General features: G+C 43.4%; 12 pseudogenes; all 12 read left to right on the top strand.

Moving 5' to 3' along the window:
* Nucleotides 1-828: 828 nt before the first annotated feature.
* LOC130346895 (U2 spliceosomal RNA) lies at nucleotides 829-1,092 on the top strand (annotated as a pseudogene).
* A 1,476-nt stretch (nucleotides 1,093-2,568) lies between these two features.
* On the top strand, nucleotides 2,569-2,832 carry LOC130346894 (U2 spliceosomal RNA; annotated as a pseudogene).
* A 1,476-nt stretch (nucleotides 2,833-4,308) lies between these two features.
* LOC130346833 (U2 spliceosomal RNA) lies at nucleotides 4,309-4,573 on the top strand (annotated as a pseudogene).
* A 1,485-nt stretch (nucleotides 4,574-6,058) lies between these two features.
* LOC130346893 (U2 spliceosomal RNA) lies at nucleotides 6,059-6,322 on the top strand (annotated as a pseudogene).
* A 1,488-nt stretch (nucleotides 6,323-7,810) lies between these two features.
* On the top strand, nucleotides 7,811-8,074 carry LOC130346892 (U2 spliceosomal RNA; annotated as a pseudogene).
* A 1,479-nt stretch (nucleotides 8,075-9,553) lies between these two features.
* On the top strand, nucleotides 9,554-9,817 carry LOC130346890 (U2 spliceosomal RNA; annotated as a pseudogene).
* A 1,476-nt stretch (nucleotides 9,818-11,293) lies between these two features.
* On the top strand, nucleotides 11,294-11,557 carry LOC130346888 (U2 spliceosomal RNA; annotated as a pseudogene).
* A 1,482-nt stretch (nucleotides 11,558-13,039) lies between these two features.
* Nucleotides 13,040-13,303, top strand: LOC130346887 (U2 spliceosomal RNA; annotated as a pseudogene).
* Nucleotides 13,304-14,763: 1,460 nt separating this feature from the next.
* Nucleotides 14,764-15,027, top strand: LOC130346842 (U2 spliceosomal RNA; annotated as a pseudogene).
* Nucleotides 15,028-16,509: 1,482 nt separating this feature from the next.
* LOC130346832 (U2 spliceosomal RNA) lies at nucleotides 16,510-16,774 on the top strand (annotated as a pseudogene).
* Nucleotides 16,775-18,250: 1,476 nt separating this feature from the next.
* Nucleotides 18,251-18,514, top strand: LOC130346886 (U2 spliceosomal RNA; annotated as a pseudogene).
* A 1,468-nt stretch (nucleotides 18,515-19,982) lies between these two features.
* Nucleotides 19,983-20,246, top strand: LOC130346884 (U2 spliceosomal RNA; annotated as a pseudogene).
* Nucleotides 20,247-20,896: the final 650 nt, after the last annotated feature.

Raw genomic sequence — 20,896 nt, 5'->3', positions numbered from 1 at the left:
GAGTGAGTGAGAACAAATGAGTTAAAGCAAGTGAGTGAGAGAGATCGAATGAATGAAAGTCTGAATGACAGAAAGAAAAAAGGATGAAGAAAGAAGCATGAAGAAAAAAAAATGTATATGGAGTTGCTGACATGAGTGCAATCTACAAAGCCGTTGAGGCTGATCCTCATGGGAGGATTATTGCACCAGGACCCTTAGCACTTTTAAAATGCCATTCAATGCCACGGGCTAGATGTAAACTGCAGATGACCATGTTGTGGTAGTTACCATGGATACCCAAGTGATGTGTGAGCTAACACATAGGCCCAACAGATTCCAAGAAGGCCAGAATCACCAGCGGCACCACCATCGATTGTCAGGTCACCCGGATTCAGCAAATACCAGAGTCCAAAATGATGCAGGTTTATACTGTTAATTTTCAGTTTATCGTTACAGTTGGTGTTATTCCATGTCGGAAGGGACGCAGCTACAGCCAGTGGGGTAACTAGAGACAGGCAGGCAGCTATGTGCAACAAAGGTAGGCGTGTTGTTTTCATATGCAGATCTGAAATATTGTCTTATATGCAAGAGGAGGAGTGATGGGGGTTCAGGCAAAAGCCAGGCTATGGATTGCATTGCTAAATGCTCCATCAGAGTGCAATGGTCGCCTGTCCTTTTTTTAAGTGATGATGTGGGTTTAGCCTGTGCTGTATGTATGTATGGGTGGCTGACTGCCACCCACCCAGAAAGTGTATGGGAGGCTGGTTGGCTGCCAGCCTTCCTTCCATTCCTATGAGTAATGTGAGTGCTCATGAAGGGGACATGGTTGGGTCCACCCCTTTCCCGGTTATCCCCTCTAGGCCTTTTGGCTTAGATCAAGTGTAAAAAAAGAAAGGATCTTGCGACAGATCGCATCCTGAGGCACGTTTTTTTTTGTGTGAATACTTGCACTTGGGTGACTTGTGAGCACATACTGATACATACGTTCCCTATCTGGGGACCATAAATTAAATGGATTTTTGAGAAAGGGAGCTGATTTGGAAGCTTGCTTCTGTCGCCCTATGCATTGACCCGATGTGGCAGTATCTTCGGGTAGTGAACAGTGCACCACCCCATTCCAGTGTTAAACAAGAAAGATTCTCATTTAATCCTCCGTGGGTGAGAATTTGAGTTTGAGAATTGGAGACCAAAATGATGAGTTGCATTGACTGGTTTATGAACGTCTATTCATTTAGCGTTTTAATGACCATGTTTGCACACTGATTGGTGTAAAAAAAAAAAATAAAACTAAATAATAATAATCTAGCACACCTGTGCAGGTTTGACATGACATGACAGGTAGCTGTCTTGTGGGTGGTGCTGAATCCTGTTAAATGACATGAGGGTCTCATGCCTATACACAAGGGTGTGTCATTGCTGTTGCTTGACCATGCATTGGTTTCTGTGGTCAGTGAATGATAAAAACAAAATTTACCATCCATTGATGGATGGGAAATCCGCCATGAGGCATTTGTTTTTAGAAACTGCTGCTCACAACCAATGTTGCAATGGAGTGTCTCCATCTGCTGGTGGTATTGGAAAGGCATTAGTGCTATGACAGGGTCTGAAGAAGAAGAAGAAGAAGAAGAAGAAGAAGACGGAAAAAAATATATATAAAAAGAAAAAGAGAGAGAGAGAGAGAGACTGACTTAGTGAGCGAGTGAGTGAGAGAGTGAGAGTGAGTGAGAGTGAATGAGTGAGTGAGTGATTGAGTGAGTGAGTGAGTGAGTGAGAACAAATGAGTTAAAGCAAGTGAGTGAGAGAGATCGAATGAATGAAAGTCTGAATGACAGAAAGAAAAAAGGATGAAGAAAGAAGCATGAAGAAAAAAAAATGTATATGGAGTTGCTGACATGAGTGCAATCTACAAAGCCGTTGAGGCTGATCCTCATGGGAGGATTATTGCACCAGGACCCTTAGCACTTTTAAAATGCCATTCAATGCCACGGGCTAGATGTAAACTGCAGATGACCATGTTGTGGTAGTTACCATGGATACCCAAGTGATGTGTGAGCTAACACATAGGCCCAACAGATTCCAAGAAGGCCAGAATCACCAGCGGCACCACCATCGATTGTCAGGTCACCCGGATTCAGCAAATACCAGAGTCCAAAATGATGCAGGTTTATACTGTTAATTTTCAGTTTATCGTTACAGTTGGTGTTATTCCATGTCGGAAGGGACGCAGCTACAGCCAGTGGGGTAACTAGAGACAGGCAGGCAGCTATGTGCAACAAAGGTAGGCGTGTTGTTTTCATATGCAGATCTGAAATATTGTCTTATATGCAAGAGGAGGAGTGATGGGGGTTCAGGCAAAAGCCAGGCTATGGATTGCATTGCTAAATGCTCCATCAGAGTGCAATGGTCGCCTGTCCTTTTTTTAAGTGATGATGTGGGTTTAGCCTGTGCTGTATGTATGTATGGGTGGCTGACTGCCACCCACCCAGAAAGTGTATGGGAGGCTGGTTGGCTGCCAGCCTTCCTTCCATTCCTATGAGTAATGTGAGTGCTCATGAAGGGGACATGGTTGGGTCCACCCCTTTCCCGGTTATCCCCTCTAGGCCTTTTGGCTTAGATCAAGTGTAAAAAAAGAAAGGATCTTGCGACAGATCGCATCCTGAGGCACGTTTTTTTTTGTGTGAATACTTGCACTTGGGTGACTTGTGAGCACATACTGATACATACGTTCCCTATCTGGGGACCATAAATTAAATGGATTTTTGAGAAAGGGAGCTGATTTGGAAGCTTGCTTCTGTCGCCCTATGCATTGACCCGATGTGGCAGTATCTTCGGGTAGTGAACAGTGCACCACCCCATTCCAGTGTTAAACAAGAAAGATTCTCATTTAATCCTCCGTGGGTGAGAATTTGAGTTTGAGAATTGGAGACCAAAATGATGAGTTGCACTGACTGGTTTATGAACGTCTATTCATTTAGCGTTTTAATGACCATGTTTGCACACTGATTGGTGTAAAAAAAAAAAATAAAACTAAATAATAATAATCTAGCACACCTGTGCAGGTTTGACATGACATGACAGGTAGCTGTCTTGTGGGTGGTGCTGAATCCTGTTAAATGACATGAGGGTCTCATGCCTATACACAAGGGTGTGTCATTGCTGTTGCTTGACCATGCATTGGTTTCTGTGGTCAGTGAATGATAAAAACAAAATTTACCATCCATTGATGGATGGGAAATCCGCCATGAGGCATTTGTTTTTAGAAACTGCTGCTCACAACCAATGTTGCAATGGAGTGTCTCCATCTGCTGGTGGTATTGGAAAGGCATTAGTGCTATGACAGGGTCTGAAGAAGAAGAAGAAGAAGAAGAAGAAGAAGACGGAAAAAAATATATATAAAAAGAAAAAGAGAGAGAGAGAGAGAGACTGACTTAGTGAGCGAGTGAGTGAGAGAGTGAGAGTGAGTGAGAGTGAATGAGTGAGTGAGTGATTGAGTGAGTGAGTGAGTGAGTGAGAACAAATGAGTTAAAGCAAGTGAGTGAGAGAGATCGAATGAATGAAAGTCTGAATGACAGAAAGAAAAAAGGATGAAGAAAGAAGCATGAAGAAAAAAAAATGTATATGGAGTTGCTGACATGAGTGCAATCTACAAAGCCGTTGAGGCTGATCCTCATGGGAGGATTATTGCACCAGGACCCTTAGCACTTTTAAAATGCCATTCAATGCCACGGGCTAGATGTAAACTGCAGATGACCATGTTGTGGTAGTTACCATGGATACCCAAGTGATGTGTGAGCTAACACATAGGCCCAACAGATTCCAAGAAGGCCAGAATCACCAGCGGCACCACCATCGATTGTCAGGTCACCCGGATTCAGCAAATACCAGAGTCCAAAATGATGCAGGTTTATACTGTTAATTTTCAGTTTATCGTTACAGTTGGTGTTATTCCATGTCGGAAGGGACGCAGCTACAGCCAGTGGGGTAACTAGAGACAGGCAGGCAGCTATGTGCAACAAAGGTAGGCGTGTTGTTTTCATATGCAGATCTGAAATATTGTCTTATATGCAAGAGGAGGAGTGATGGGGGTTCAGGCAAAAGCCAGGCTATGGATTGCATTGCTAAATGCTCCATCAGAGTGCAATGGTCGCCTGTCCTTTTTTTAAGTGATGATGTGGGTTTAGCCTGTGCTGTATGTATGTATGGGTGGCTGACTGCCACCCACCCAGAAAGTGTATGGGAGGCTGGTTGGCTGCCAGCCTTCCTTCCATTCCTATGAGTAATGTGAGTGCTCATGAAGGGGACATGGTTGGGTCCACCCCTTTCCCGGTTATCCCCTCTAGGCCTTTTGGCTTAGATCAAGTGTAAAAAAAGAAAGGATCTTGCGACAGATCGCATCCTGAGGCACGTTTTTTTTTTGTGTGAATACTTGCACTTGGGTGACTTGTGAGCACATACTGATACATACGTTCCCTATCTGGGGACCATAAATTAAATGGATTTTTGAGAAAGGGAGCTGATTTGGAAGCTTGCTTCTGTCGCCCTATGCATTGACCCGATGTGGCAGTATCTTCGGGTAGTGAACAGTGCACCACCCCATTCCAGTGTTAAACAAGAAAGATTCTCATTTAATCCTCCGTGGGTGAGAATTTGAGTTTGAGAATTGGAGACCAAAATGATGAGTTGCACTGACTGGTTTATGAACGTCTATTCATTTAGCGTTTTAATGACCATGTTTGCACACTGATTGGTGTAAAAAAATAAAATAAAACTAAATAATAATAATCTAGCACACCTGTGCAGGTTTGACATGACATGACAGGTAGCTGTCTTGTGGGTGGTGCTGAATCCTGTTAAATGACATGAGGGTCTCATGCCTATACACAAGGGTGTGTCATTGCTGTTGCTTGACCATGCATTGGTTTCTGTGGTCAGTGAATGATAAAAACAAAATTTACCATCCATTGATGGATGGGAAATCCGCCATGAGGCATTTGTTTTTAGAAACTGCTGCTCACAACCAATGTTGCAATGGAGTGTCTCCATCTGCTGGTGGTATTGGAAAGGCATTAGTGCTATGACAGGGTCTGAAGAAGAAGAAGAAGAAGAAGAAGAAGAAGGAGAAGAAGACGGAAAAAAATATATATAAAAAGAAAAAGAGAGAGAGAGAGAGAGACTGACTTAGTGAGCGAGTGAGTGAGAGAGTGAGAGTGAGTGAGAGTGAATGAGTGAGTGAGTGATTGAGTGAGTGAGTGAGTGAGTGAGAACAAATGAGTTAAAGCAAGTGAGTGAGAGAGATCGAATGAATGAAAGTCTGAATGACAGAAAGAAAAAAGGATGAAGAAAGAAGCATGAAGAAAAAAAAATGTATATGGAGTTGCTGACATGAGTGCAATCTACAAAGCCGTTGAGGCTGATCCTCATGGGAGGATTATTGCACCAGGACCCTTAGCACTTTTAAAATGCCATTCAATGCCACGGGCTAGATGTAAACTGCAGATGACCATGTTGTGGTAGTTACCATGGATACCCAAGTGATGTGTGAGCTAACACATAGGCCCAACAGATTCCAAGAAGGCCAGAATCACCAGCGGCACCACCATCGATTGTCAGGTCACCCGGATTCAGCAAATACCAGAGTCCAAAATGATGCAGGTTTATACTGTTAATTTTCAGTTTATCGTTACAGTTGGTGTTATTCCATGTCGGAAGGGACGCAGCTACAGCCAGTGGGGTAACTAGAGACAGGCAGGCAGCTATGTGCAACAAAGGTAGGCGTGTTGTTTTCATATGCAGATCTGAAATATTGTCTTATATGCAAGAGGAGGAGTGATGGGGGTTCAGGCAAAAGCCAGGCTATGGATTGCATTGCTAAATGCTCCATCAGAGTGCAATGGTCGCCTGTCCTTTTTTTAAGTGATGATGTGGGTTTAGCCTGTGCTGTATGTATGTATGGGTGGCTGACTGCCACCCACCCAGAAAGTGTATGGGAGGCTGGTTGGCTGCCAGCCTTCCTTCCATTCCTATGAGTAATGTGAGTGCTCATGAAGGGGACATGGTTGGGTCCACCCCTTTCCCGGTTATCCCCTCTAGGCCTTTTGGCTTAGATCAAGTGTAAAAAAAGAAAGGATCTTGCGACAGATCGCATCCTGAGGCACGTTTTTTTTTGTGTGAATACTTGCACTTGGGTGACTTGTGAGCACATACTGATACATACGTTCCCTATCTGGGGACCATAAATTAAATGGATTTTTGAGAAAGGGAGCTGATTTGGAAGCTTGCTTCTGTCGCCCTATGCATTGACCCGATGTGGCAGTATCTTCGGGTAGTGAACAGTGCACCACCCCATTCCAGTGTTAAACAAGAAAGATTCTCATTTAATCCTCCGTGGGTGAGAATTTGAGTTTGAGAATTGGAGACCAAAATGATGAGTTGCACTGACTGGTTTATGAACGTCTATTCATTTAGCGTTTTAATGACCATGTTTGCACACTGATTGGTGTAAAAAAATAAAATAAAACTAAATAATAATAATCTAGCACACCTGTGCAGGTTTGACATGACATGACAGGTAGCTGTCTTGTGGGTGGTGCTGAATCCTGTTAAATGACATGAGGGTCTCATGCCTATACACAAGGGTGTGTCATTGCTGTTGCTTGACCATGCATTGGTTTCTGTGGTCAGTGAATGATAAAAACAAAATTTACCATCCATTGATGGATGGGAAATCCGCCATGAGGCATTTGTTTTTAGAAACTGCTGCTCACAACCAATGTTGCAATGGAGTGTCTCCATCTGCTGGTGGTATTGGAAAGGCATTAGTGCTATGACAGGGTCTGAAGAAGAAGAAGAAGAAGAAGAAGAAGAAGAAGAAGAAGAAGACGGAAAAAAATATATATAAAAAGAAAAAGAGAGAGAGAGAGAGAGACTGACTTAGTGAGCGAGTGAGTGAGAGAGTGAGAGTGAGTGAGAGTGAATGAGTGAGTGAGTGATTGAGTGAGTGAGTGAGTGAGTGAGAACAAATGAGTTAAAGCAAGTGAGTGAGAGAGATCGAATGAATGAAAGTCTGAATGACAGAAAGAAAAAAGGATGAAGAAAGAAGCATGAAGAAAAAAAAATGTATATGGAGTTGCTGACATGAGTGCAATCTACAAAGCCGTTGAGGCTGATCCTCATGGGAGGATTATTGCACCAGGACCCTTAGCACTTTTAAAATGCCATTCAATGCCACGGGCTAGATGTAAACTGCAGATGACCATGTTGTGGTAGTTACCATGGATACCCAAGTGATGTGTGAGCTAACACATAGGCCCAACAGATTCCAAGAAGGCCAGAATCACCAGCGGCACCACCATCGATTGTCAGGTCACCCGGATTCAGCAAATACCAGAGTCCAAAATGATGCAGGTTTATACTGTTAATTTTCAGTTTATCGTTACAGTTGGTGTTATTCCATGTCGGAAGGGACGCAGCTACAGCCAGTGGGGTAACTAGAGACAGGCAGGCAGCTATGTGCAACAAAGGTAGGCGTGTTGTTTTCATATGCAGATCTGAAATATTGTCTTATATGCAAGAGGAGGAGTGATGGGGGTTCAGGCAAAAGCCAGGCTATGGATTGCATTGCTAAATGCTCCATCAGAGTGCAATGGTCGCCTGTCCTTTTTTTAAGTGATGATGTGGGTTTAGCCTGTGCTGTATGTATGTATGGGTGGCTGACTGCCACCCACCCAGAAAGTGTATGGGAGGCTGGTTGGCTGCCAGCCTTCCTTCCATTCCTATGAGTAATGTGAGTGCTCATGAAGGGGACATGGTTGGGTCCACCCCTTTCCCGGTTATCCCCTCTAGGCCTTTTGGCTTAGATCAAGTGTAAAAAAAGAAAGGATCTTGCGACAGATCGCATCCTGAGGCACGTTTTTTTTTGTGTGAATACTTGCACTTGGGTGACTTGTGAGCACATACTGATACATACGTTCCCTATCTGGGGACCATAAATTAAATGGATTTTTGAGAAAGGGAGCTGATTTGGAAGCTTGCTTCTGTCGCCCTATGCATTGACCCGATGTGGCAGTATCTTCGGGTAGTGAACAGTGCACCACCCCATTCCAGTGTTAAACAAGAAAGATTCTCATTTAATCCTCCGTGGGTGAGAATTTGAGTTTGAGAATTGGAGACCAAAATGATGAGTTGCACTGACTGGTTTATGAACGTCTATTCATTTAGCGTTTTAATGACCATGTTTGCACACTGATTGGTGTAAAAAAATAAAATAAAACTAAATAATAATAATCTAGCACACCTGTGCAGGTTTGACATGACATGACAGGTAGCTGTCTTGTGGGTGGTGCTGAATCCTGTTAAATGACATGAGGGTCTCATGCCTATACACAAGGGTGTGTCATTGCTGTTGCTTGACCATGCATTGGTTTCTGTGGTCAGTGAATGATAAAAACAAAATTTACCATCCATTGATGGATGGGAAATCCGCCATGAGGCATTTGTTTTTAGAAACTGCTGCTCACAACCAATGTTGCAATGGAGTGTCTCCATCTGCTGGTGGTATTGGAAAGGCATTAGTGCTATGACAGGGTCTGAAGAAGAAGAAGAAGAAGAAGAAGAAGAAGAAGACGGAAAAAAATATATATAAAAAGAAAAAGAGAGAGAGAGAGAGAGACTGACTTAGTGAGCGAGTGAGTGAGAGAGTGAGAGTGAGTGAGAGTGAATGAGTGAGTGAGTGATTGAGTGAGTGAGTGAGTGAGTGAGAACAAATGAGTTAAAGCAAGTGAGTGAGAGAGATCGAATGAATGAAAGTCTGAATGACAGAAAGAAAAAAGGATGAAGAAAGAAGCATGAAGAAAAAAAAATGTATATGGAGTTGCTGACATGAGTGCAATCTACAAAGCCGTTGAGGCTGATCCTCATGGGAGGATTATTGCACCAGGACCCTTAGCACTTTTAAAATGCCATTCAATGCCACGGGCTAGATGTAAACTGCAGATGACCATGTTGTGGTAGTTACCATGGATACCCAAGTGATGTGTGAGCTAACACATAGGCCCAACAGATTCCAAGAAGGCCAGAATCACCAGCGGCACCACCATCGATTGTCAGGTCACCCGGATTCAGCAAATACCAGAGTCCAAAATGATGCAGGTTTATACTGTTAATTTTCAGTTTATCGTTACAGTTGGTGTTATTCCATGTCGGAAGGGACGCAGCTACAGCCAGTGGGGTAACTAGAGACAGGCAGGCAGCTATGTGCAACAAAGGTAGGCGTGTTGTTTTCATATGCAGATCTGAAATATTGTCTTATATGCAAGAGGAGGAGTGATGGGGGTTCAGGCAAAAGCCAGGCTATGGATTGCATTGCTAAATGCTCCATCAGAGTGCAATGGTCGCCTGTCCTTTTTTTAAGTGATGATGTGGGTTTAGCCTGTGCTGTATGTATGTATGGGTGGCTGACTGCCACCCACCCAGAAAGTGTATGGGAGGCTGGTTGGCTGCCAGCCTTCCTTCCATTCCTATGAGTAATGTGAGTGCTCATGAAGGGGACATGGTTGGGTCCACCCCTTTCCCGGTTATCCCCTCTAGGCCTTTTGGCTTAGATCAAGTGTAAAAAAAGAAAGGATCTTGCGACAGATCGCATCCTGAGGCACGTTTTTTTTTGTGTGAATACTTGCACTTGGGTGACTTGTGAGCACATACTGATACATACGTTCCCTATCTGGGGACCATAAATTAAATGGATTTTTGAGAAAGGGAGCTGATTTGGAAGCTTGCTTCTGTCGCCCTATGCATTGACCCGATGTGGCAGTATCTTCGGGTAGTGAACAGTGCACCACCCCATTCCAGTGTTAAACAAGAAAGATTCTCATTTAATCCTCCGTGGGTGAGAATTTGAGTTTGAGAATTGGAGACCAAAATGATGAGTTGCACTGACTGGTTTATGAACGTCTATTCATTTAGCGTTTTAATGACCATGTTTGCACACTGATTGGTGTAAAAAAATAAAATAAAACTAAATAATAATAATCTAGCACACCTGTGCAGGTTTGACATGACATGACAGGTAGCTGTCTTGTGGGTGGTGCTGAATCCTGTTAAATGACATGAGGGTCTCATGCCTATACACAAGGGTGTGTCATTGCTGTTGCTTGACCATGCATTGGTTTCTGTGGTCAGTGAATGATAAAAACAAAATTTACCATCCATTGATGGATGGGAAATCCGCCATGAGGCATTTGTTTTTAGAAACTGCTGCTCACAACCAATGTTGCAATGGAGTGTCTCCATCTGCTGGTGGTATTGGAAAGGCATTAGTGCTATGACAGGGTCTGAAGAAGAAGAAGAAGAAGAAGAAGAAGAAGACGGAAAAAAATATATATAAAAAGAAAAAGAGAGAGAGAGAGAGAGAGAGACTGACTTAGTGAGCGAGTGAGTGAGAGAGTGAGAGTGAGTGAGAGTGAATGAGTGAGTGAGTGATTGAGTGAGTGAGTGAGTGAGAACAAATGAGTTAAAGCAAGTGAGTGAGAGAGATCGAATGAATGAAAGTCTGAATGACAGAAAGAAAAAAGGATGAAGAAAGAAGCATGAAGAAAAAAAAATGTATATGGAGTTGCTGACATGAGTGCAATCTACAAAGCCGTTGAGGCTGATCCTCATGGGAGGATTATTGCACCAGGACCCTTAGCACTTTTAAAATGCCATTCAATGCCACGGGCTAGATGTAAACTGCAGATGACCATGTTGTGGTAGTTACCATGGATACCCAAGTGATGTGTGAGCTAACACATAGGCCCAACAGATTCCAAGAAGGCCAGAATCACCAGCGGCACCACCATCGATTGTCAGGTCACCCGGATTCAGCAAATACCAGAGTCCAAAATGATGCAGGTTTATACTGTTAATTTTCAGTTTATCGTTACAGTTGGTGTTATTCCATGTCGGAAGGGACGCAGCTACAGCCAGTGGGGTAACTAGAGACAGGCAGGCAGCTATGTGCAACAAAGGTAGGCGTGTTGTTTTCATATGCAGATCTGAAATATTGTCTTATATGCAAGAGGAGGAGTGATGGGGGTTCAGGCAAAAGCCAGGCTATGGATTGCATTGCTAAATGCTCCATCAGAGTGCAATGGTCGCCTGTCCTTTTTTTAAGTGATGATGTGGGTTTAGCCTGTGCTGTATGTATGTATGGGTGGCTGACTGCCACCCACCCAGAAAGTGTATGGGAGGCTGGTTGGCTGCCAGCCTTCCTTCCATTCCTATGAGTAATGTGAGTGCTCATGAAGGGGACATGGTTGGGTCCACCCCTTTCCCGGTTATCCCCTCTAGGCCTTTTGGCTTAGATCAAGTGTAAAAAAAGAAAGGATCTTGCGACAGATCGCATCCTGAGGCACGTTTTTTTTTGTGTGAATACTTGCACTTGGGTGACTTGTGAGCACATACTGATACATACGTTCCCTATCTGGGGACCATAAATTAAATGGATTTTTGAGAAAGGGAGCTGATTTGGAAGCTTGCTTCTGTCGCCCTATGCATTGACCCGATGTGGCAGTATCTTCGGGTAGTGAACAGTGCACCACCCCATTCCAGTGTTAAACAAGAAAGATTCTCATTTAATCCTCCGTGGGTGAGAATTTGAGTTTGAGAATTGGAGACCAAAATGATGAGTTGCACTGACTGGTTTATGAACGTCTATTCATTTAGCGTTTTAATGACCATGTTTGCACACTGATTGGTGTAAAAAAATAAAATAAAACTAAATAATAATAATCTAGCACACCTGTGCAGGTTTGACATGACATGACAGGTAGCTGTCTTGTGGGTGGTGCTGAATCCTGTTAAATGACATGAGGGTCTCATGCCTATACACAAGGGTGTGTCATTGCTGTTGCTTGACCATGCATTGGTTTCTGTGGTCAGTGAATGATAAAAACAAAATTTACCATCCATTGATGGATGGGAAATCCGCCATGAGGCATTTGTTTTTAGAAACTGCTGCTCACAACCAATGTTGCAATGGAGTGTCTCCATCTGCTGGTGGTATTGGAAAGGCATTAGTGCTATGACAGGGTCTGAAGAAGAAGAAGAAGAAGAAGAAGAAGAAGACGGAAAAAAATATATATAAAAAGAAAAAGAGAGAGAGAGAGAGAGAGACTGACTTAGTGAGCGAGTGAGTGAGAGAGTGAGAGTGAGTGAGAGTGAATGAGTGAGTGAGTGATTGAGTGAGTGAGTGAGTGAGTGAGTGAGAACAAATGAGTTAAAGCAAGTGAGTGAGAGAGATCGAATGAATGAAAGTCTGAATGACAGAAAGAAAAAAGGATGAAGAAAGAAGCATGAAGAAAAAAAAATGTATATGGAGTTGCTGACATGAGTGCAATCTACAAAGCCGTTGAGGCTGATCCTCATGGGAGGATTATTGCACCAGGACCCTTAGCACTTTTAAAATGCCATTCAATGCCACGGGCTAGATGTAAACTGCAGATGACCATTTTGTGGTAGTTACCATGGATACCCAAGTGATGTGTGAGCTAACACATAGGCCCAACAGATTCCAAGAAGGCCAGAATCACCAGCGGCACCACCATCGATTGTCAGGTCACCCGGATTCAGCAAATACCAGAGTCCAAAATGATGCAGGTTTATACTGTTAATTTTCAGTTTATCGTTACAGTTGGTGTTATTCCATGTCGGAAGGGACGCAGCTACAGCCAGTGGGGTAACTAGAGACAGGCAGGCAGCTATGTGCAACAAAGGTAGGCATGTTGTTTTCATATGCAGATCTGAAATATTGTCTTATATGCAAGAGGAGGAGTGATGGGGGTTCAGGCAAAAGCCAGGCTATGGATTGCATTGCTAAATGCTCCATCAGAGTGCAATGGTCGCCTGTCCTTTTTTTAAGTGATGATGTGGGTTTAGCCTGTGCTGTATGTATGTATGGGTGGCTGACTGCCACCCACCCAGAAAGTGTATGGGAGGCTGGTTGGCTGCCAGCCTTCCTTCCATTCCTATGAGTAATGTGAGTGCTCATGAAGGGGACATGGTTGGGTCCACCCCTTTCCCGGTTATCCCCTCTAGGCCTTTTGGCTTAGATCAAGTGTAAAAAAAGAAAGGATCTTGCGACAGATCGCATCCTGAGGCACGTTTTTTTTTGTGTGAATACTTGCACTTGGGTGACTTGTGAGCACATACTGATACATACGTTCCCTATCTGGGGACCATAAATTAAATGGATTTTTGAGAAAGGGAGCTGATTTGGAAGCTTGCTTCTGTCGCCCTATGCATTGACCCGATGTGGCAGTATCTTCGGGTAGTGAACAGTGCACCACCCCATTCCAGTGTTAAACAAGAAAGATTCTCATTTAATCCTCCGTGGGTGAGAATTTGAGTTTGAGAATTGGAGACCAAAATGATGAGTTGCACTGACTGGTTTATGAACGTCTATTCATTTAGCGTTTTAATGACCATGTTTGCACACTGATTGGTGTAAAAAAATAAAATAAAACTAAATAATAATAATCTAGCACACCTGTGCAGGTTTGACATGACATGACAGGTAGCTGTCTTGTGGGTGGTGCTGAATCCTGTTAAATGACATGAGGGTCTCATGCCTATACACAAGGGTGTGTCATTGCTGTTGCTTGACCATGCATTGGTTTCTGTGGTCAGTGAATGATAAAAACAAAATTTACCATCCATTGATGGATGGGAAATCCGCCATGAGGCATTTGTTTTTAGAAACTGCTGCTCACAACCAATGTTGCAATGGAGTGTCTCCATCTGCTGGTGGTATTGGAAAGGCATTAGTGCTATGACAGGGTCTGAAGAAGAAGAAGAAGAAGAAGAAGAAGAAGACGGAAAAAAATATATATAAAAAGAAAAAGAGAGAGAGAGAGAGAGACTGACTTAGTGAGCGAGTGAGTGAGAGAGTGAGAGTGAGTGAGAGTGAATGAGTGAGTGAGTGATTGAGTGAGAACAAATGAGTTAAAGCAAGTGAGTGAGAGAGATCGAATGAATGAAAGTCTGAATGACAGAAAGAAAAAAGGATGAAGAAAGAAGCATGAAGAAAAAAAAATGTATATGGAGTTGCTGACATGAGTGCAATCTACAAAGCCGTTGAGGCTGATCCTCATGGGAGGATTATTGCACCAGGACCCTTAGCACTTTTAAAATGCCATTCAATGCCACGGGCTAGATGTAAACTGCAGATGACCATGTTGTGGTAGTTACCATGGATACCCAAGTGATGTGTGAGCTAACACATAGGCCCAACAGATTCCAAGAAGGCCAGAATCACCAGCGGCACCACCATCGATTGTCAGGTCACCCGGATTCAGCAAATACCAGAGTCCAAAATGATGCAGGTTTATACTGTTAATTTTCAGTTTATCGTTACAGTTGGTGTTATTCCATGTCGGAAGGGACGCAGCTACAGCCAGTGGGGTAACTAGAGACAGGCAGGCAGCTATGTGCAACAAAGGTAGGCGTGTTGTTTTCATATGCAGATCTGAAATATTGTCTTATATGCAAGAGGAGGAGTGATGGGGGTTCAGGCAAAAGCCAGGCTATGGATTGCATTGCTAAATGCTCCATCAGAGTGCAATGGTCGCCTGTCCTTTTTTTAAGTGATGATGTGGGTTTAGCCTGTGCTGTATGTATGTATGGGTGGCTGACTGCCACCCACCCAGAAAGTGTATGGGAGGCTGGTTGGCTGCCAGCCTTCCTTCCATTCCTATGAGTAATGTGAGTGCTCATGAAGGGGACATGGTTGGGTCCACCCCTTTCCCGGTTATCCCCTCTAGGCCTTTTGGCTTAGATCAAGTGTAAAAAAAGAAAGGATCTTGCGACAGATCGCATCCTGAGGCACGTTTTTTTTTGTGTGAATACTTGCACTTGGGTGACTTGTGAGCACATACTGATACATACGTTCCCTATCTGGGGACCATAAATTAAATGGATTTTTGAGAAAGGGAGCTGATTTGGAAGCTTGCTTCTGTCGCCCTATGCATTGACCCAATGTGGCAGTATCTTCGGGTAGTGAACAGTGCACCACCCCATTCCAGTGTTAAACAAGAAAGATTCTCATTTAATCCTCCGTGGGTGAGAATTTGAGTTTGAGAATTGGAGACCAAAATGATGAGTTGCACTGACTGGTTTATGAACGTCTATTCATTTAGCGTTTTAATGACCATGTTTGCACACTGATTGGTGTAAAAAAATAAAATAAAACTAAATAATAATAATCTAGCACACCTGTGCAGGTTTGACATGACATGACAGGTAGCTGTCTTGTGGGTGGTGCTGAATCCTGTTAAATGACACGAGGGTCTCATGCCTATACACAAGGGTGTGTCATTGCTGTTGCTTGACCATGCATTGGTTTCTGTGGTCAGTGAATGATAAAAACAAAATTTACCATCCATTGATGGATGGGAAATCCGCCATGAGGCATTTGTTTTTAGAAACTGCTGCTCACAACCAATGTTGCAATGGAGTGTCTCCATCTGCTGGTGGTATTGGAAAGGCATTAGTGCTATGACAGGGTCTGAAGAAGAAGAAGAAGAAGAAGAAGAAGAAGAAGAAGACGGAAAAAAATATATATAAAAAGAAAAAGAGAGAGAGAGAGAGAGACTGACTTAGTGAGCGAGTGAGTGAGAGAGTGAGAGTGAGTGAGAGTGAATGAGTGAGTGAGTGATTGAGTGAGTGAGTGAGTGAGTGAGAACAAATGAGTTAAAGCAAGTGAGTGAGAGAGATCGAATGAATGAAAGTCTGAATGACAGAAAGAAAAAAGGATGAAGAAAGAAGCATGAAGAAAAAAAAATGTATATGGAGTTGCTGACATGAGTGCAATCTACAAAGCCGTTGAGGCTGATCCTCATGGGAGGATTATTGCACCAGGACCCTTAGCACTTTTAAAATGCCATTCAATGCCACGGGCTAGATGTAAACTGCAGATGACCATGTTGTGGTAGTTACCATGGATACCCAAGTGATGTGTGAGCTAACACATAGGCCCAACAGATTCCAAGAAGGCCAGAATCACCAGCGGCACCACCATCGATTGTCAGGTCACCCGGATTCAGCAAATACCAGAGTCCAAAATGATGCAGGTTTATACTGTTAATTTTCAGTTTATCGTTACAGTTGGTGTTATTCCATGTCGGAAGGGACGCAGCTACAGCCAGTGGGGTAACTAGAGACAGGCAGGCAGCTATGTGCAACAAAGGTAGGCGTGTTGTTTTCATATGCAGATCTGAAATATTGTCTTATATGCAAGAGGAGGAGTGATGGGGGTTCAGGCAAAAGCCAGGCTATGGATTGCATTGCTAAATGCTCCATCAGAGTGCAATGGTCGCCTGTCCTTTTTTTAAGTGATGATGTGGGTTTAGCCTGTGCTGTATGTATGTATGGGTGGCTGACTGCCACCCACCCAGAAAGTGTATGGGAGGCTGGTTGGCTGCCAGCCTTCCTTCCATTCCTATGAGTAATGTGAGTGCTCATGAAGGGGACATGGTTGGGTCCACCCCTTTCCCGGTTATCCCCTCTAGGCCTTTTGGCTTAGATCAAGTGTAAAAAAAGAAAGGATCTTGCGACAGATCGCATCCTGAGGCACGTTTTTTTTTTGTGTGAATACTTGCACTTGGGTGACTTGTGAGCACATACTGATACATACGTTCCCTATCTGGGGACCATAAATTAAATGGATTTTTGAGAAAGGGAGCTGATTTGGAAGCTTGCTTCTGTCGCCCTATGCATTGACCCGATGTGGCAGTATCTTCGGGTAGTGAACAGTGCACCACCCCATTCCAGTGTTAAACAAGAAAGATTCTCATTTAATCCTCCGTGGGTGAGAATTTGAGTTTGAGAATTGGAGACCAAAATGATGAGTTGCACTGACTGGTTTATGAACGTCTATTCATTTAGCGTTTTAATGACCATGTTTGCACACTGATTGGTGTAAAAAAATAAAATAAAACTAAATAATAATAATCTAGCACACCTGTGCAGGTTTGACATGACATGACAGGTAGCTGTCTTGTGGGTGGTGCTGAATCCTGTTAAATGACATGAGGGTCTCATGCCTATACACAAGGGTGTGTCATTGCTGTTGCTTGACCATGCATTGGTTTCTGTGGTCAGTGAATGATAAAAACAAAATTTACCATCCATTGATGGATGGGAAATCCGCCATGAGGCATTTGTTTTTAGAAACTGCTGCTCACAACCAATGTTGCAATGGAGTGTCTCCATCTGCTGGTGGTATTGGAAAGGCATTAGTGCTATGACAGGGTCTGAAGAAGAAGAAGAAGAAGAAGAAGAAGAAGACGGAAAAATATATATATAAAAAGAAAAAGAGAGAGAGAGAGAGAGACTGACTTAGTGAGCGAGTGAGTGAGAGAGTGAGAGTGAGTGAGAGTGAATGAGTGAGTGAGTGATTGAGTGAGTGAGTGAGTGAGTGAGAACAAATGAGTTAAAGCAAGTGAGTGAGAGAGATCGAATGAATGAAAGTCTGAATGACAGAAAGAAAAAAGGATGAAGAAAGAAGCATGAAGAAAAAAAAATGTATATGGAGTTGCTGACATGAGTGCAATCTACAAAGCCGTTGAGGCTGATCCTCATGGGAGGATTATTGCACCAGGACCCTTAGCACTTTTAAAATGCCATTCAATGCCACGGGCTAGATGTAAACTGCAGATGACCATGTTGTGGTAGTTACCATGGATACCCAAGTGATGTGTGAGCTAACACATAGGCCCAACAGATTCCAAGAAGGCCAGAATCACCAGCGGCACCACCATCGATTGTCAGGTCACCCGGATTCAGCAAATACCAGAGTCCAAAATGATGCAGGTTTATACTGTTAATTTTCAGTTTATCGTTACAGTTGGTGTTATTCCATGTCGGAAGGGACGCAGCTACAGCCAGTGGGGTAACTAGAGACAGGCAGGCAGCTATGTGCAACAAAGGTAGGCGTGTTGTTTTCATATGCAGATCTGAAATATTGTCTTATATGCAAGAGGAGGAGTGATGGGGGTTCAGGCAAAAGCCAGGCTATGGATTGCATTGCTAAATGCTCCATCAGAGTGCAATGGTCGCCTGTCCTTTTTTTAAGTGATGATGTGGGTTTAGCCTGTGCTGTATGTATGTATGGGTGGCTGACTGCCACCCACCCAGAAAGTGTATGGGAGGCTGGTTGGCTGCCAGCCTTCCTTCCATTCCTATGAGTAATGTGAGTGCTCATGAAGGGGACATGGTTGGGTCCACCCCTTTCCCGGTTATCCCCTCTAGGCCTTTTGGCTTAGATCAAGTGTAAAAAAAGAAAGGATCTTGCGACAGATCGCATCCTGAGGCACGTTTTTTTTTGTGTGAATACTTGCACTTGGGTGACTTGTGAGCACATACTGATACATACGTTCCCTATCTGGGGACCATAAATTAAATGGATTTTTGAGAAAGGGAGCTGATTTGGAAGCTTGCTTCTGTCGCCCTATGCATTGACCCGATGTGGCAGTATCTTCGGGTAGTGAACAGTGCACCACCCCATTCCAGTGTTAAACAAGAAAGATTCTCATTTAATCCTCCGTGGGTGAGAATTTGAGTTTGAGAATTGGAGACCAAAATGATGAGTTGCACTGACTGGTTTATGAACGTCTATTCATTTAGCGTTTTAATGACCATGTTTGCACACTGATTGGTGTAAAAAAATAAAATAAAACTAAATAATAATAATCTAGCACACCTGTGCAGGTTTGACATGACATGACAGGTAGCTGTCTTGTGGGTGGTGCTGAATCCTGTTAAATGACATGAGGGTCTCATGCCTATACACAAGGGTGTGTCATTGCTGTTGCTTGACCATGCATTGGTTTCTGTGGTCAGTGAATGATAAAAACAAAATTTACCATCCATTGATGGATGGGAAATCCGCCATGAGGCATTTGTTTTTAGAAACTGCTGCTCACAACCAATGTTGCAATGGAGTGTCTCCATCTGCTGGTGGTATTGGAAAGGCATTAGTGCTATGACAGGGTCTGAAGAAGAAGAAGAAGAAGAAGAAGAAGAAGACGGAAAAAAATATATATAAAAAGAAAAAGAGAGAGAGAGAGAGAGACTGACTTAGTGAGCGAGTGAGTGAGAGAGTGAGAGTGAGTGAGAGTGAATGAGTGAGTGAGTGATTGAGTGAGTGAGTGAGAACAAATGAGTTAAAGCAAGTGAGTGAGAGAGATCGAATGAATGAAAGTCTGAATGACAGAAAGAAAAAAGGATGAAGAAAGAAGCATGAAGAAAAAAAAATGTATATGGAGTTGCTGACATGAGTGCAATCTACAAAGCCGTTGAGGCTGATCCTCATGGGAGGATTATTGCACCAGGACCCTTAGCACTTTTAAAATGCCATTCAATGCCACGGGCTAGATGTAAACTGCAGATGACCATGTTGTGGTAGTTACCATGGATACCCAAGTGATGTGTGAGCTAACACATAGGCCCAACAGATTCCAAGAAGGCCAGAATCACCAGCGGCACCACCATCGATTGTCAGGTCACCCGGATTCAGCAAATACCAGAGTCCAAAATGATGCAGGTTTATACTGTTAATTTTCAGTTTATCGTTACAGTTGGTGTTATTCCATGTCGGAAGGGACGCAGCTACAGCCAGTGGGGTAACTAGAGACAGGCAGGCAGCTATGTGCAACAAAGGTAGGCGTGTTGTTTTCATATGCAGATCTGAAATATTGTCTTATATGCAAGAGGAGGAGTGATGGGGGTTCAGGCAAAAGCCAGGCTATGGATTGCATTGCTAAATGCTCCATCAGAGTGCAATGGTCGCCTGTCCTTTTTTTAAGTGATGATGTGGGTTTAGCCTGTGCTGTATGTATGTATGGGTGGCTGACTGCCACCCACCCAGAAAGTGTATGGGAGGCTGGTTGGCTGCCAGCCTTCCTTCCATTCCTATGAGTAATGTGAGTGCTCATGAAGGGGACATGGTTGGGTCCACCCCTTTCCCGGTTATCCCCTCTAGGCCTTTTGGCTTAGATCAAGTGTAAAAAAAGAAAGGATCTTGCGACAGATCGCATCCTGAGGCACGTTTTTTTTTGTGTGAATACTTGCACTTGGGTGACTTGTGAGCACATACTGATACATACGTTCCCTATCTGGGGACCATAAATTAAATGGATTTTTGAGAAAGGGAGCTGATTTGGAAGCTTGCTTCTGTCGCCCTATGCATTGACCCGATGTGGCAGTATCTTCGGGTAGTGAACAGTGCACCACCCCATTCCAGTGTTAAACAAGAAAGATTCTCATTTAATCCTCCGTGGGTGAGAATTTGAGTTTGAGAATTGGAGACCAAAATGATGAGTTGCACTGACTGGTTTATGAACGTCTATTCATTTAGCGTTTTAATGACCATGTTTGCACACTGATTGGTGTAAAAAAATAAAATAAAACTAAATAATAATAATCTAGCACACCTGTGCAGGTTTGACATGACATGACAGGTAGCTGTCTTGTGGGTGGTGCTGAATCCTGTTAAATGACATGAGGGTCTCATGCCTATACACAAGGGTGTGTCATTGCTGTTGCTTGACCATGCATTGGTTTCTGTGGTCAGTGAATGGTAAAAACAAAATTTACCATCCATTGATGGATGGGAAATCCGCCATGAGGCATTTGTTTTTAGAAACTGCTGCTCACAACCAATGTTGCAATGGAGTGTCTCCATCTGCTGGTGGTATTGGAAAGGCATTAGTGCTATGACAGGGTCTGAAGAAGAAGAAGAAGAAGAAGAAGAAGACGGAAAAAAATATATATAAAAAGAAAAAGAGAGAGAGAGAGAGAGACTGACTTAGTGAGCGAGTGAGTGAGAGAGTGAGAGTGAGTGAGAGTGAATGAGTGAGTGAGTGATTGAGTGAGTGAGTGAGTG

This window comes from Hyla sarda, unplaced genomic scaffold, assembly GCF_029499605.1.
Source record: "Hyla sarda isolate aHylSar1 unplaced genomic scaffold, aHylSar1.hap1 scaffold_803, whole genome shotgun sequence".
In the NCBI taxonomy this organism is placed as follows: domain Eukaryota; kingdom Metazoa; phylum Chordata; class Amphibia; order Anura; family Hylidae; genus Hyla; species Hyla sarda.
Note: the sequence above shows the minus strand (reverse complement) of the source record. Positions and strands in the feature narration are given on the sequence as shown.